Source organism: Papio anubis, chromosome 9 (assembly GCF_008728515.1).
Source record: "Papio anubis isolate 15944 chromosome 9, Panubis1.0, whole genome shotgun sequence".
NCBI lineage: Eukaryota > Metazoa > Chordata > Mammalia > Primates > Cercopithecidae > Papio > Papio anubis.
The window spans coordinates 79,238,604-79,255,046 of NC_044984.1; the positions used below are offsets into that span (position 1 = coordinate 79,238,604).

The 16,443-nt window shown below is 38.3% G+C and overlaps 1 protein-coding gene across 5 annotated transcripts in view; it reads right to left on the reverse strand.

Moving 5' to 3' along the window:
- SLC6A15 (solute carrier family 6 member 15) overlaps positions 1-8,625 on the reverse strand; it is a 69,796-nt gene extending 61,171 nt beyond the window's left edge. For all 5 annotated transcript variants that reach the window (XM_031650648.1, XM_031650647.1, XM_031650646.1 and 2 more), the window contains exon 1: positions 8,279-8,625. The gene's annotated coding sequence lies outside the window, so the exon portion shown is untranslated. The remainder of the gene's footprint in view (positions 1-8,278) is intronic.
- Positions 8,626-16,443: the final 7,818 nt, after the last annotated feature.

A 16,443-nucleotide genomic window follows, 5' to 3' on the forward strand; every position in this document is an offset into this window, starting at 1 on the left:
CCTGCTAAAACCCCACATGGAAAGAGCGGGAGAGAGAGAGAGAGAGAGAGAGCGAGAGCGAGAAATAGTCTCAAGCAACCATCATCTGAGGTGAAGCTCCAGACATAGGAAAAAAGGTATTGATATTCCAACCCTAGCTGAACTGCCAGGTAACACCAATCAGAACAGACGAACCATCCAAAAGAGCCCAACCACCTCACAGAAGAATGATTTTAAAAAGTCATTATTTTAAGACACTATGTTGTAGAATGGTTTGTTGTGTAGCAATAGATACCTGAAACATTTGTCTATGGATAAGATTAATTATGTATTGGATTTAACTAAAATTAAACAAACTTTACTGAAATTTAAAACACTGTCCAATAATCTTCACAATGTGGCTAGATCTATGTAGAGGATATGTGGTTTAGGTGTTTAAATACACACAGTGATTTTATTTTAACCACAAAATAGGTATTAACTTTCCAAGCCACATTCAGTGAATCATATGTAAAGATGCATATAGTCAATTTCATGCTTAAGGCATCTTGGAAATCATAAGTGAAATAGGAATTATCACTGCAAAATCTGCAGACATCAAAATGACCATGAGAGAATACTAACATAAACTCTACACACATACATTTAGTAACTTAGGTGTAACCAATCAGTTCCTTAAAAAACACAAACTACCATAACTTAGCCAATAAGAAATAGATCATTTAATAGCTATATAACTAATAAAGAAGTTGAATGCATAATTTTAAAACTGTCACAAAAGAAATCTCACTGGAAAATTCTACCAAACATTTAAAGAAGAATTAACATCGATTCTACACAATCTCTTTAGACAATAGAAGATGATAGAATAATTTGAATTTCATTTTATGAAAGCAGTATTACTCAGATACCAAAACCAGGCAAAGATCATAGTAAAAAATAAAAAACTACAGATCAATATTCCTAATGAATATAGACACAAAATTCCTTTACACAGTGTTAGAAAACAGAATTCAGCGATGTATAAAAAAATTATATTCCATAACCAAGTAGGGTTTATTCTAAGTATTCAAGGTTGGTTCAATATTCAAAAATCAATATGTAATATACAATAATAACAGACTAGAGGAAAAATCACGTGACTATATTGATCCAGAAAAGACAAAATTCAATATCCATTTATGGTCAAAAATTAGGAATAGAAGGAAACTTCCTCAACTTGATCAACAGCATCTACAAAAATTTTACAGTTGACATTATATTTACCAGTGAGAAACTAAATGCTTTTCCTTCAGGATAAGAAACAAGACAAAAACGTCTACTCTCACACTCTTATTGAACATAGTATTGGAAGTTCTAAGCAGTGGCATAAGGTAAGGAGAAGGAAATACAGTCACCCCTTAGCGTCCAAGGGGCATTGTTCAAGGACCTCCCACAAATACCAAAATCCTCAGATGCTCAAGTCCCACATTCATCTGTGTGTCCTGCATCCCACAAGTATTAGATTCACATCTGCATTGGTTGAATCTGTGGATGCAGAACCTAAGGATACAGAAAGCTAACTGTATAAGTCACATAAATCAAGAAAGGAGAAGAGTCAAGTTACAAATTTATGTATAAGTCACATAAATCAGGAAGAGCAGCCAAGTTACAAAAGAGTTCCATCACATAAGGACTCCCTGTGTTGGCTTATAACTACAACCACTTTGCTCCAGTCCCCAGGCTCTCCTTAACTCCTGGCAACCGCTAATCTGTTCTCCATGTTTATTTTTTGGTCATTTCAAGGATGTTATATAAATGTTAATAATACAGTATTCAATTGTTTTGCAGACATTCTGATTGTCTATATTACAAATTCTAATGAACCTACAAAAATACCTTCTAGAATAATAGTACAAAAAAATCACAGAATACAAGGTAAACATACACAAATCATTTATAGTTCCATATGTTAGCAATAAACAAGTGGACACAAATTAAAAATACAATAGCATTTATAATCATTAAACTGACATAATTACACAAAAAATGTAACAAAACCTGGATGGTACATTTTTTGCTGAAAACTACAAAGTGCTGATAAAGTAAATGAAAGAAGATCTAAATGTATGGGAAGACATGCCATGTTCATGGGTTAGAAAACTCAACATAGGAAAGATGTCAGATTTCCCTAAATTGATATATGGTTAAAAGAATTCCTATCAAAATATCAGTGACATTTTTCTACAAAGAAGATTATTTCAAAATTTATATGAACAGGCAAAAAATTAGAGGAGCTACAACAATTTTAAACAGAAGAATGAAGTGGGAGGAATGATTCTTTCCAATTTCGTGACTTATTATGTAGTTACAGTAATGAAGTCTATGTGAGGTTGGTGAAAGGATAGCCAAAAATGAATGTAACAGAAGAGGCTACCCAGAAAGAAGTGCACACAATATGCCCAATTAATTTTTGATAAAGGTCCCAAAGCAATTTCAATGGAGAAAAAAATAGCTCTTTCCACAAATCGTTCTGGAAATAATTGGACAACCCTAGGCAAAAATATAACCCTGAACCTAAACCTCACACCTTATACAAAAATTAATTCAAAATGAATCACAAACTTAGGTGGAAAATATAAAACTTTAAGAAACAAATCATCAGATTAAATCTTTGAGATCTAGGGTTAACCAAAGAACCCTTAGACATGACAAAAGCAGGATTCAGCAACACAAAAACTGATAAGCTGGGCCTCGAAATTTGAAACTTTTGCTGTGTGAAAGAACCTATTAAGAGGATGGAAAAAAAAAAAAAAAAAAAGCTTAAAAATGGAAGACTATATTTGAAGGTCACAAAGGACTGGTGTTTAGGATATATAAAGAACTCTTAAAACCCGACCGTTGCCGGGCGCCATGGCTCACGCCTGTAATCCCAGCACTTTGGGAGGCCGAGGTGGGCGGATGACCTGAGGTCAGTAGTTCGAGACCAGCCTGGCCAACATGGTAAAACCCCGTCTCTAGGAAAAACACAAAAATTAGCCAGGCGTGGTGGCAGTCGCCGGTAATCCCAGCTACTAGGGAGGCAGAGGCAGGGAAATCTCTTGAACTAGTGAGGCGGTGGTTGCAGTGAGCCGAGATCGTGTCATTGCACTCCAGCCTGGGGCACAAGAGCGAGACTCGGTCTCGGGGAAAAAAAAAAAAAAAAACTCAACTGTTGCCAGCCGCGGTCGCTCACACCTGTAATCCCAGCACTTTGGGAGACTGAGGCGGGCGGATCACGAGGTCAGGAGATCGAGACCATCCTGGGTAACATGGTGAAACCCTGTCTCTACTAAAAATACAAAAATTAGCCGGGCGTGGTGGCGGGCGCCTGTAGTCCCAGCTACTGGAGAGGCTGAGGCAGGAGCATGGCGTGAACCCGGGAGGCGGAGCTTGCAGTGAGCCGAGATCTCGCCACTGCACTCCAGCCTGGGCGACAGAGCCAGACTCGGGAGGAAAAAAAAAAAACAATACCCCACCATTATAAATAAAATAAGAAAATAGGTACAGACATTTCATTGAATATAATACATGAATGACAAATAAGCACATGAAATGAGGCTCGATATTATTAGCCAATAGGTAAATGCAAATTTAAAATACAATGAGATGTTGCTATATACCTATCAGAATGGCCAAAATATAGTGACAACCAAATTCTGGCAAGGATGCAGAGAAAATGGATTAGAGGTTGCCAGGAGTTAAGGAGAGCCTGGGAACTGGAGTGAAGTGGTTGTGGTTATAAAAGGCCAACACAGGGAATCCTTACGTGATGGAACTCTTTTGTAACTTGACTGTATCAATGTCAATATTCTGATTAGGAAGTTTTCATGTAGTTATTACAAAATGTTATATTTGCAAAATGTTATATATATTGTGTAAATGTTATGACACAATGTTATATTGTCAAGAGCTTACAAGAACTCTGTGTTATTTCTTACCACCTACATGGGACTCAACTCCCATCTCAAAATTAAGACTTTTTTAATACCCTAAAATTATGCCTTTTTTTTTTTGGCTGGTATAATTGGCTAACTTTATTGAATCAAGTACTAAATATGCTTCTGCAATATAATTTTATTACTAAAACTCTGGAAAGAGGAAACTTTCTTGTAAATTCAGAAACAACAACAAAAATCAGGGAGTAGTCAAAATACTCATTGACTTTTGTACCTTACTAATTCCATGGCACCTGATGAATGAATAAAACTCTACCAAAGGTATTCATTTGCCTCTGTCTTCACTTTAAAATATTTTATGTATTTATATTTTGAATACAGAATACTATGATATTAAAGGGCACAGAGTAAAGAAATATATATATATCTTCCTACCCTTTCTCCCTAGAATATACTGTACCATCTGTACCTCCCAATAAGTAATCAAAATCTTCAATAAATATTTTCTGTATATACTAGCATATATATATGTGTGTGTGTATACACACTTAAACACTCTCTATATATTCAAGCTAATATGTGTTTTCTCCCCACCAGCCCCCAATCTGCTTCTTTTTACACAACAATTACGATGTGCATAATTCTACCTCTTAGTTTTTCACTCAAATAAATTCTTCGAAACTTTTGATCTCAATGTAATAGCTTCATTTAGAAAAACTTCTGTATGATATTGCTTGGTATAGGTATACCATATATTTAGATCACCGCTGAGAATTTGCTACTACAATGTTCCAACAAATTACTTTGTATATCTTGCATCTCCATATCTGTAGAATAAACTTCTAGAACTGGAATAGCTTGATCAAAAGGTATGACGCTCTTATAGTTTTGATAAATATTACCAAATAGCCCTTTATAAAAATTGTGTCCATTTGCACTATCACCAGCAATGCATGAGAGTACCCGCTTTCTTCTGCCCTCTTCTGTATAACAAATAATCTCTTTGATCTTTGCCAATCTGATAGGTGAAAAAGTTCCCAAAGTATGCATTCTATTTAAAAATAAAAATCAATTAATCTTATGTGAAAAGATACCTTAGCACATTAATCACAAGGAAATAAAGTGACCTTCAAGGCTGAACACAACTTACAACTCTGCCCTGTGTCAAGTGATACTATGCATTTAAAATTGCCCTATATCCCAGTTTATTTTTAGGGCTTGTTGTCCACAGAAAAAGAGATGATAATTACTGGTCAAAGTTAATACTTAAGCAGATAAATATAGCAAAAATTATTTAGTAAAGACTGCCAGAAGAGTAGTGTTATAAGTAAGGGGGAAATAAATCTAATGATTCCTGCTGTGTAACCTTGAATGTTGTTCATGCATCCAACTATGCCTGTGGATTTTTATTAATACCATCTGCTGAGAAACCATTTCAAAATCTACTCTGCAGAGCTGCATAGGAATATACTAATATATCCTATCATGCATATGTATGTAGTAATAAAGAATTAACACATACTCTTCCACAAGCTGAGAGGTCCACTGAGAAATGAAAGAAAAGTTTTTAGGAGCTTTTGATAGCCACCAAGGTCTCTTTTGGGTCTGCCATTTTAAGTCAATGATTGAATTGCCTAGATGATATAATCCAGAGTTAAAAAGGATGCAAATATCTTACCTATCACATACACATTTTATTTTATGATAGGAGAAGCATATTTACAATTTCAACTATGATCACTGGGTAAGGTAATAACTATGAATATGGACTTTAGATTTTAGTAACTAGTCTGACTTATTTTAAATGTTTCAGTAGGTGGTAAGGAAGGCATCTCATCTGATTATTGGCATCTCTCATAACTGTTATCCAGTTTTAAGATTCTGTATTATTTCATATTTATTCAGTGATAGACTACTTATCTCCTAGAAACATATAAAAATGCTTTTATTTATTCCATTAAAATATTATATCTTGAGTTAACTATATTAGAATTATAAAATAATTTTTCAATCAAGTATATAATGTGCAATCAGAAAAAAAAAGCTTATCAACAGTAAAGTATTATCTTTCTTTAAAAATCCTATTAATTCCTGTCATCTTTAAAAAAAAAAAAAAGACTGAGAAAGCTTTATTTGGAGAAAAATGGTTAATAAATTCTGTTTTAAATTTGTTGGGATATGTTTTACTCCAACAAATACACATGGATCACTGATGATTCCATGAAAAGGCAACAATCCACAAAAATAAAATCACCAGATTTTGATGGTCGAATATCTTGAATTTAATATGAAAGAAAAAAATACATACTGTTTATTAGTCCAAACTGCACCATGCTGTAAGCTCCCTGCTGTTTTGCAGACCTTGGTCAAAGCGAAACATTTCACAGGGGTTCGAGCTGTGAGAAACATCCCGTCTAACCAACTGTCCACAAGGGGGACAAAGGCCCAACTAAAGAGACATCCCTATCATATCTTATTGGACAAAGGTCCAAGGAACACCCTGAACACCAGAACGACATTCCGCCGGAACAAGGGCCAGAACCGCCTCTTCATGGAAGCATCTTATCAATATCCCGCCGGGCAGCAAGCCATACTGCTCAGACCCCTTCTGCCCATACCTTTAAATTGACCCAGCCTGTAAGTGGCAGCGGGCTCTGGCATTAGCCGGGTCCCCCACTTCTGTAGGTTTTATGCTGGACAGAAAGCCTGAATTTGCTGTTGAGCCGCCTTCTTTCTCTCTCTCTCTCTCTCTCTCTCTCTCTGTGTGTGTGTGTGTGTGTGTGTGTGTCTTTCTTTAACCCTCGCCTTCCCTTCAAAATCCGACACTGTTCAAAAAAAATTTAGTCCATCATTAAGCATTTATTAAGAACGTACAAGTCAAGCCCAGTACTAGGTGCCTAAGACATAAGTAGGTCTGTATTTCAGCACTGTTCTTGCAGAAATGAGACTGGGTAGGTGAGGGGCTTGATGAGGGTTGTGTCTGCAGAGAATAATTCCTCAAAGCAAACACTTTGTTGCTGGTGTCGCGGAAAAGCAATCAGGCATTGACAGGTAGAAAATAGTTTTTACAGGATGGGCTATGAGGAGACCAAAGGCAGCATATAAAGCAAATCCTTCATTTTTCCCATATGTCTTAAGTAGTGAACTGCAAGGATGGTGCAGACTAAGATTGGGTCTACCTTTAAGATCTGGAGGGGAAAATGGCAAGACCAGAAGAAACGGTCGCAGACTCATTTGCATAAGCACCCAAACACTGCTTACGTCACTGCGCCGGAGTCCGGACCCCGCCCCGTCTTACTCCAGCCTTTCCCAGCTAGGGAGGAGGATGGAAAGGGAAAGCGGGAGGATGGAAAGGGAAAGCGGGAGGATGGCGAGCGCGAGCCTCGGAGCTTTGCTTTCCTCAAATGCATATCAAATGCTGCTTCTCAGCTCAGGGAAAATAATTCCCGCTCCCGCAGCCTGTGCCACTGGGTGGGTCATGCCGGCCCCCGAACGCCTCGGGCGTCTTGATTCATTCTTATGTATCACGCTGGTGCGCTACGTTAGAGTGCAAGATTTTCCCTGTACTCAATACCGTCTTCTTCCCAGTCACACACAGAACAGCCTAGTGAAAGAAAGGTAGAAACGATCTGGGTTTCTAACTGATTCCCATCTTCTTACAATCCCAGCAGTACCACCCTCACCGCCACACTCTCAAATTCCAGGTGCGCAGAAACACAGGAGCCGTGATTTCTCCAGCAGCCACGTGCCTTTCGCACGGCGAAAGGCCCCCTTTCGGGCCATTTATCACAGGATACCTCAAGCAAAAGGGAACTGTGGTCACGTGAAAACACTCTGTCCTCGGTAGTCGCCTTCAGCCTTTGCAAAAGCGAACGGAAGCGAACGAGGAATAAAGCTCTCTGGTCTCCCCACCCCATCGCCCACCTGCACGAGGTTTAGCTTCCAATTCACCTCGCGCCTCTCTCTGCCCCGACCCTCCCAACTTTCCTCTTGGACTTCCCCGTGTTGGACCCCACCCTTCAATCAACCCCGACTTGACTTGGAAACAAGTAGGTCTCTGGGGATGCTGTGGGTAATTTCCACGACGGGAAGGAAGGATGGCGGCACGTTTCAACCCATGTGCTTCCCCTTACATGTGCAGCCTGTCGCCCCCCACCCTGATTGTGCAGAGGTGCAGAGTTAAAAGGTTGCCCGCCCAGCCCAGCTTCTCCCTCCCAGGGCTTTTGAGCTGCCCTCCCTCCTCCCACCCCAAGACGCAGCGAGTCCTTCCCGGCATCCGTCTGCCAATTCGCTCCCTGTGCTGGTGCCCAGGCTTCTGGGTGGCTAATGGCGAGCCCCACCTCATCCCCAGTTGTGCCCTTAGCGTAGGCGCTTGCCATTACCGTCAGTGTGTCTTGACCAAGCGCCTTTTGCTGCTTCCACGTCCCGGCAGGAGCAGCAGCAGTCGCGAAAGGGTAGGGTCCAGGTGGCTGTGACGGAGGCCGAAGAGGAGCTGTTTTCAGAGAAGCAGCTTCTTGTCTAAGATGGGACCAGGAGCTGGGTTTTGGGGGTTGCTGCCCTGCAGGCTAGCAAGGAGAGACTCGTGAGCGCCTGTGTGTCTGCCAGGGAAACAGCACGGGATACAGGCGCGCGGGTGCGGGTGCGCGTGTGCATGCGTATGTGTGTGCGCGCGCGCGTGTGTGTGTATGTGTGAGGGTGTGACGGAGGCGCCCACGTGCCCGGTCCGCCCGTGTTGCGGGCGCCTACGGGCTGCAGAGGAGAAGGGTAAGCTGTGGGCGGCGGCGGGGCGCGGAGGGGTAGCCAGGAGAGCCCGCTGAGCTCCGCACCTCCCCGCCCCAAAACCCACTGATGCAACGGCCACTGCGGCTGCCCAGCGGCGTCTTCCCAGAGCCCAGGGCTGTGCCCGCCCGATGCGGGATGCAACTGAGGAAGCCCGCTCCAAAGCAAAACAAAACAAATTCCTCCAGCCATCCCGTCTTTCTCAACCCACTCAAGCGAAAGAATGGACACCAGTTACCCGCCCCTGACTTTTGCCTCGGTGAGAAGAATAATAGGCATGGTGCTACCTGGCACCATGTGAATATTCTCTAAGAGTCAGTAATGGGACTAGAAAAAAAAAATGGGTGACCCGAAGAACCCTTTTCCCTACCTATCTCCACAAGCCGGCCATTTCCATCTCTTGCGAAAGAAAAAGCCTCTGGGCATTGGCTTCTCCGTCAGGCGGTGGTCTGATAGCGCTCAGTGATTCCCTCCAGGTTATGAAAGGCCGTTTTAGAAAGCTGGTCCTCCCTCACCTATGGTGTGTTGGTGCCTCAGCAGCCGACTCTTTTCCAAGGGGTCTCATTAGAAGATGAAGCCTGACTTACCTCTGCTGACAATCAAGGCATGATCGTAATTAAGCCACGTGGAGAATTCCTAAAATATACATCTCTGAACACAAAGCTTAGCCTGCTTTTGAAAATGGCTGAACTGTCCCCTAAACAGTGCATATGCTCTAGGGATGAAATTTTCCGTCCTTGAAACATTCAAAATTTAAAAGAAATGCAAAATGAACCTAGAACATAGGTAAAAGGTTAAGTAACTTAGCAAAGTACATTTTTCACTTCCAGATTATTAATATTACTCTTAAAAATACTTTTGTGCACTTTGAGGCCTTTTAACAATCCCTTAGATTTTTACAGTTCGCAACCAATTAAGATTGAATTAAATAAAAAAGGCCATTGCAGACAGGTTTTTCATGCAGTGAAAAATCTCTTGGAAAGAAATCACAAGACCTAAATTTCAGGTCAGAACATTGCTACTAATCCTTAGCTTTTAAAGCAGCCAAGAGAGCTTTTTCTCAGACTCTCTTCCAATCCCAACTTTGAAAAATTAAAAGTTAAGAAATTAAATTAGATTTGATTCCCTGATACCCCTCCCCTGCCATAAGTAAATAAATGCTCTTTGATAGATGCACCACAGGAAAAAATAAAAACAGTCAAAATAAACCTTTTATAGAAATTTTTTGCTTTTTACTTCACATTTTTGGTGACAGGCAAATATTTAATGTTGATATATAAAGAAACTGAAATACAGTACCAACATTATCAATAACAACTGAGAAAATTTTAAGAAAATAAGGAGATCTGTGTCCACCATGATCAGGATTAGGATTATCTGTGGGAAGCAAAGTTATCCCTATGCTGGCAGAAATAGTTCACGGTAGTACCAAGAAGTACTAAAATTATTTCTCTCTCATGCGTTTTCACTTATGTCTGATACCTAATTCCAATACATACGCATAGGTCCCAAAATATTTGTAGAGTGATGCCCTCCATAATGACTGATACTAAGTTATGTCTCAATGCCAATGAAGAGAAGTAAGAGAAAGGAACTATTGTTTTAAGCTTCCCACTAAGTACCTGGGACTTAATAATATCTTACTTAATCCTCTCAACTAATTAATGAGGTGATTTTTCCTAATTTAGAGATTAGAGAGAGGTGATACTCAAAAAAATTGCAAAAAGTCAGACAACTTGTTCAATGACAGAATGGAGAAATAAATTCAGATCTGCTGGCCTCAAACTTCATGTACGTTTGTACTATTTGTAAACCTTTAACAAATTTATATATTTTTAACAGGAGGAAAGAGTGGAATCTCAACACATGTGGTAGGCAACTTTGAAAACAATAAATAGAGGAAGAATGGAGAGACCCCAAAAGGAGAGTCTGAGAACCCCAGCCAAAGGTAAAATGTATCCATTTTTAAAATTTAACAACAATGAGCCTTCAGAGATTTAAAATTCAGTTGCTAATACATTTTAGGCTAATGATCACAGAGTTCTTTCTGTTTCACTATTGGGCAAAATAGCCAACATGGTATTGGTGTGGGAGGAAGAGGCAGCACACAGAAAGGAAAAAAAAAAACAAAAAAACAGAACTTGGAAAAATTAACTACAAGTTAAGGTAGACTAGTGCTTCTAGCCACACTGTATTTAATAATATTGACAAGATTCATTAAATGTTAATTATGTCTTTGCAATGTACAGAATAATTTCAATATTTTATGAATATATACTTCTTAATTCTTACACCAAGCCTGTGATGTAGGTCTAGTTATTACCAAACATTGTCAAAGAAAAAACTGAAGCTTTGATTGTCCAAGGTCATACAGTCAGAAGGCATCTGTTAGATATTGTAAAAATAAAAACCTGCCCCTATCTAAATCACTTTCTGAAATTGATACCTGCTTTCAAGCAATTAACATTATACTTATTATTTTTAAAATTTGATAAAAGATCACATGAAGGAAAAGAGTATTCTCTTTGACTAGAGGAGAGAAGGAATCTGACTCACCAAGCATTTCTACCTTATTTCTTAAACCAAATCCCTTAGAATAACAATATTATGTAAAAACTTCCAAAGATGTAGCACTAGAGTTCAGAAAAATATTTAACATTTATATTATTATAATATTTATATTTATATATTTATATAACATTTATATTATTATAATAACAAAAATATTCAAACATTTACTAAAGGATGATTTTAAAACTACAATACTAAAAAAAAAAAATTGAAAACAATTCACATCCTAAGATTACATTAATTCATTTGCTTATATTGCTATACGTGCAGTAGAGTATATTGTGAGGATCTTTTTTTGGCATTGTAATACAATTTTTAATTCTAATGTCCTCCATGCCAAATGTTGTTTGAAATATGGTATCCAAATTTTTATGAAACCAAAGTCTGCACAAGCCCAAAATATCCACTGAATATTCTGTTCTATTCATACTACTGATAAAGAGCTGAGAGGTAGATGCAAGGAAAGTAGGTTCTCTGATGTCTCAATAGGTAGAGGATGGGTTAACTGAATTGACAAATGCCAAAGTAATCAAATCAATTTTTTAACTAATTGATTAAGATAGTAAAGCAATTAAGACAATGTAGAAAATGATTGAATTTTGCTGTTTCTGCACTTTGAAGATAAAGTCTAAATGGCCCTGGCAAGTAAAAATACCAACACAAGCTGTCATTTTTTTGACAGAGAAATGCACCCCCTACCTCTGTGAACTGATTATAACCACTAAGTTTTTAAGTTGCTCTTTTATTATAATGTTTAATATAATAGCAGACTATGTCTCTAAAACATTTTGTGTGTGTCAGGTACTATGCTCAGCATTAGTCTATATAGCTACTTAAATATCCAAAACCAAAATATTTAATGATATTTGTTTTGTATAAAGTATATGAGTTGCCTTTTATTTGCTGCACAATCTCACGGATATATACAGATTCTATAGGCTCCATGATTTTTATACTTACTTCTAAAAACAATTTGAATACAAAAGTGATACTTGCTCATTGAATACATTTCAATCTATGAACTTGTACATGGTGAAAAGTTAAGGCCCCTGTGTTTATGTTCCCCTGACTTTGAGGAGGGTCCCAGGAAAAGGGTAGAGTTAGATTTTAAATAGAGTGGTCAGGGTAGGTCTCACTGAGATTTTATTGGTTCAAGGACATGAAGGATTTGCAGGAGTTAGCCTTACAGATATTAGGAGATGGGGGTAAGTTCCAGGTAGAGGTCAGTGAAAAGGGTCTTTTCAGTCAGTTTAAAAAGATTGTAGGATCAGTGAATAGACTGTAAAAGAAGAATTTAACTGGTGTGTTTGAGGAAGAGAAAGGAGACCCAGATATTGCAAAGATGTCTTACTCCGTAGAGACAAGCTTATAGTTTTTATAATTTATTTTATAAAATTCATATTCATAGATTTTCTGTTATTGAACCATGCTTGCATCCCTGGAATAAATCCTACTTGATTATGAGATACTATTCTTGTTTATATAAGTTGATGGACCCATTTTTTTCATATTTTTATAGAGTTTTTCATCTATATACATAAATGTAATTGATAAGTGATTTATGTTCTCCTTATAAGGTTATTCTAGCATTGTAAAATGAGATCCAAAGCTTACACTTCTAGTCTCTCGAATACCCTTTTATGAGATAGATATTGTTTCTTACTCACCTGAGAAATCAAGGAAAGGAGGAAAGGGGTAAGATAAAGATATTTTATTTATGCTTTTTTTTTTTTTTTTTTTTTTTTTTTTTTGAGACAGAATCTGGCTCTGTCATCCAGACTAGAATGCAGTGTTGCAATCACAGCTCACTGCAGCCTCAATCTTCCAGGCTCAAGTGAACCTCCCACCCCAGCTTCCCAGGTAGCTGAGACTACAGGTGCATGCCACCAATGTCCAGTTAATTTTTTAATATCTATTTATTTATTTATTTATTATTTTGAGACGGAGTCTCGTTCTGTCACCCAGGCTGGAGTGCAGTGGCACAATGTTGGCTCACTGTAACCTCCGCCTCCTGGGTTCACGCGATTCTCCTGCCTCAGCCTTCCGAGTAGCTGGGATTACACACCACCACACCCGGCTAACTTTTTGTATTTTCAGTAGAGACAGAGTTTCACTATGTTGGACAGACTGGTCTCGAACTCCTGACCTCGTAATCTGCCTGCCTCGACCTCCCAAAGTGTTGGAATTACAGGCGTGAGCCACTGCACCCGGCTTAATATTTATTTTTGTAGAGACAGGGTCTCACCATGTTGCCCAGGTTGGTCTTCAACTCCCGTGCTCAAGCAGTCTTTCCACCTTGGCCTCTAAATATGCCAAGATTACAGTTGTGAACCACAGTACCTAGCAATATGTTTTATTATTTATTCAGTTTTTCTGTTGGTCTATTCAAGTTAACTAGTTTTTCTCGAGTACATGAGTAAATGTTGGCAGTTCATTTATTTTAAAGTGTTCATTTCACCTAATTTTTAAAAGTGCTTCAATAATTTTTATACTATTTTCTATTGAATTTTAAATCCTAGATTACATTTATAGATATATGCACTTCTCCATATGATTGGTTTCAACCTTTTCTTCATTTCTCTTTTAATCTGTTAAATGCTAAACGTTATCTGTTAGTCTTTTCAAAGAAACAGCTATTACTATTACTGGTGTTGTAATTTTTTATTTTCTGTAAATTTCTTTTCTTGTGTTATTTATATCTTTCTTCTACTTTCTTTGAGTTCAGTCTTTTTCTAGCTTTTGAATTCGAACAAGTGCATTATATTTTAATTTCTACATTGCTTCAAGGTTATAATTTATTTTATGAGTATAGCTTTAGCTGCAACCTAAACATTTTGGTTATATAATACTTTAAGTGCTCATTTAAAATAATTTCAGGAGTCTCTCTGAACCTATTCTGGCTTGAGGAGGCTACCCTAAAAAATAATAACCATAATTTCAATTATTATTTACTTAATTTATAAGCATATTTTAAACTATTTTACTGTTTATTACTTATAGTTACATTTAAGTCATATAACTTAATCTTTATGATATCAATTCTGTTGAATTTGTTGAGACATTCTTTGTGGCCTAGTACTTGCTCACTTTCATTTACGTTATCTATGTTGGCTTCCAAAGAGTATGTATGTTTTACTTGTTAAATCCAGCTTATTAATTGTGGATTTTAAATCTTCAAATATGTAGCATAGACTTTTAAGACACATATGATTGCATAATCCTATTCCAACTAGATTTAGATTTTTATTTGTTTGTTTGTTTTGAGAAGGATTTTTGTTCTTGTTGCCCCAGCTGGAGTGCAATGGCACGATTTCAGCTCACTGCAACCTTTGCCTCCCAGTTTCAAGCAATTCTCCTGTCTCAGCCTCCTGAGTAGGTGGGATTACAGACATGTGCCACCACACCCGGCTAATTTTGTATTTTTAATAGAGAAAGGGTTTCACCATGTGTGTCAGGCTGGTTTCAAACTCCTGATCTCAAGTGATCCACCGACCTCAGCCTCCCAAAGTGCTGGGATTACAGGTATGAGCCACCATGCCTGGCCTAGATTTAGTTTTTTTGTTTTTGTTTTTTCTTTTTTCTTTTTCTTTCTTTCTTTCTTCTTTTCTTTTTTTAAATTATATTCTAACTTCTAGGGTACATGTGCACAATGTGCAGGTTTGTTACATCTGTAAACATGTGCCATGTTGGTGTGCTGCATCCATTAACTCATCATTTACTTTAAGTATATCTCCTAATGCTATCCCTCCCCCTTCCCTCACCCCACGACAGGCCCCAATGTGTGATGTTCCCCACCCTGTGTCCAAGTGTTCTCATTGTTCAATTCCCACCTGTGAGTGAGAACATGTGGTATTTGATTTTCTCTCCTTGCAATAGTTTGCTCAGAATGATAGTTTCCAGCTTCATCCATGTCCCTCCAAAAGGACATTAACTCATCCTTTCTTATGGCTGCATAGTATTCTATGGTATATAGACTTAGTTTTTTTTTGTTTTGTTTTTTTTAATTTTAGATTAAAAAAATAAAATGTGGGAAGGGGATTGGTTTGTTTTCTTTCTCTTTCTTTTTCCTCCTCCTCCCCCTCTTCCTCCTTCTTTCCCTTCACCTTCCCCTTCCCCTTCCTTCTCCATCTCCTTCTCCTTCTCCTTCTCCTTCTCCTCCTTCTCCTTCTCCTTCTCCTCCTTCTCCTTCTCCTCCTTCTCCTTCTCCTTCTTCTCCTTCTTTTCCTTCTCCTTCTTCTCCTTCTCCTTCTCCTCCTTCTCCTTCTCCTTCTCCTTCTCCTTCTTTGACTTCTATACCTCCCAGGGAAGACTTTGGCTATGTTGGGTCACATTCCTACACCTGAGCCAACCAAGGTGGCCTCACAAATGAAGTTCATTTTTCCATATGATCAAACAGAGTGGCATAAACTTCTCCCAATGAAAGAAAGCACTATTAACAGTAAAAGGGCAAGGGGGGGGGGGGGGAAACACAACATTTTAAACACTCAAAAACATAAACAAATAGAAGATTTCCTACACTTCATGATATGAAAATACCTTCTACAGGGAGTATAGCTACATTGGATACTAGGAACTGAAGAGTTTGAGTCATTGAGAAAAAGTTTGACAGTCTAGCATGTAATTAAAGGGTGATGTTTGGGCCTGGCTTTCTCAGCTGATGGTGAAATCATGAGTCACGAGTACTCAAATGAATGAAGAGCATCATCCCTGAGTAATGGTGAACTCTGACCTCCTATTGTTATTTCTGTATCTCATCCTTGCCCCCCCATCCCTGACCACAAGCAATATAATAGGGGTAGACTTGCAGGTCACCAGTCTAATAAATTGGAAGTTGGCTTTAGACCTAGAGAATTTGGAATTCTCTAGGTGTACAGGGATTCAGCATATGTAATTTTATGCAAGTAGTAAATATTTACTCCCCCACCTCCCAAATCTGAAGTTGACATATGCTAGAACCTGAGTAGGTAAATGCCCTAGGATTATCAGACCACATTCAGCAATACAGTAGTCTTCCTTTATCCTGGGAGAATATGTTCTAAGACTTTCCATGGATGCTTGAAATCACGAACAGTACCAAACTGGATTGCCATCAGTTGGAATATGTTTCTTTTAATGTCTTTTATCCACAAATTTAATGCCTTTTCCATCTTATCTAAGCACTAAATATGCACTGTAGCTATAACTTTTGCAGTTTGAT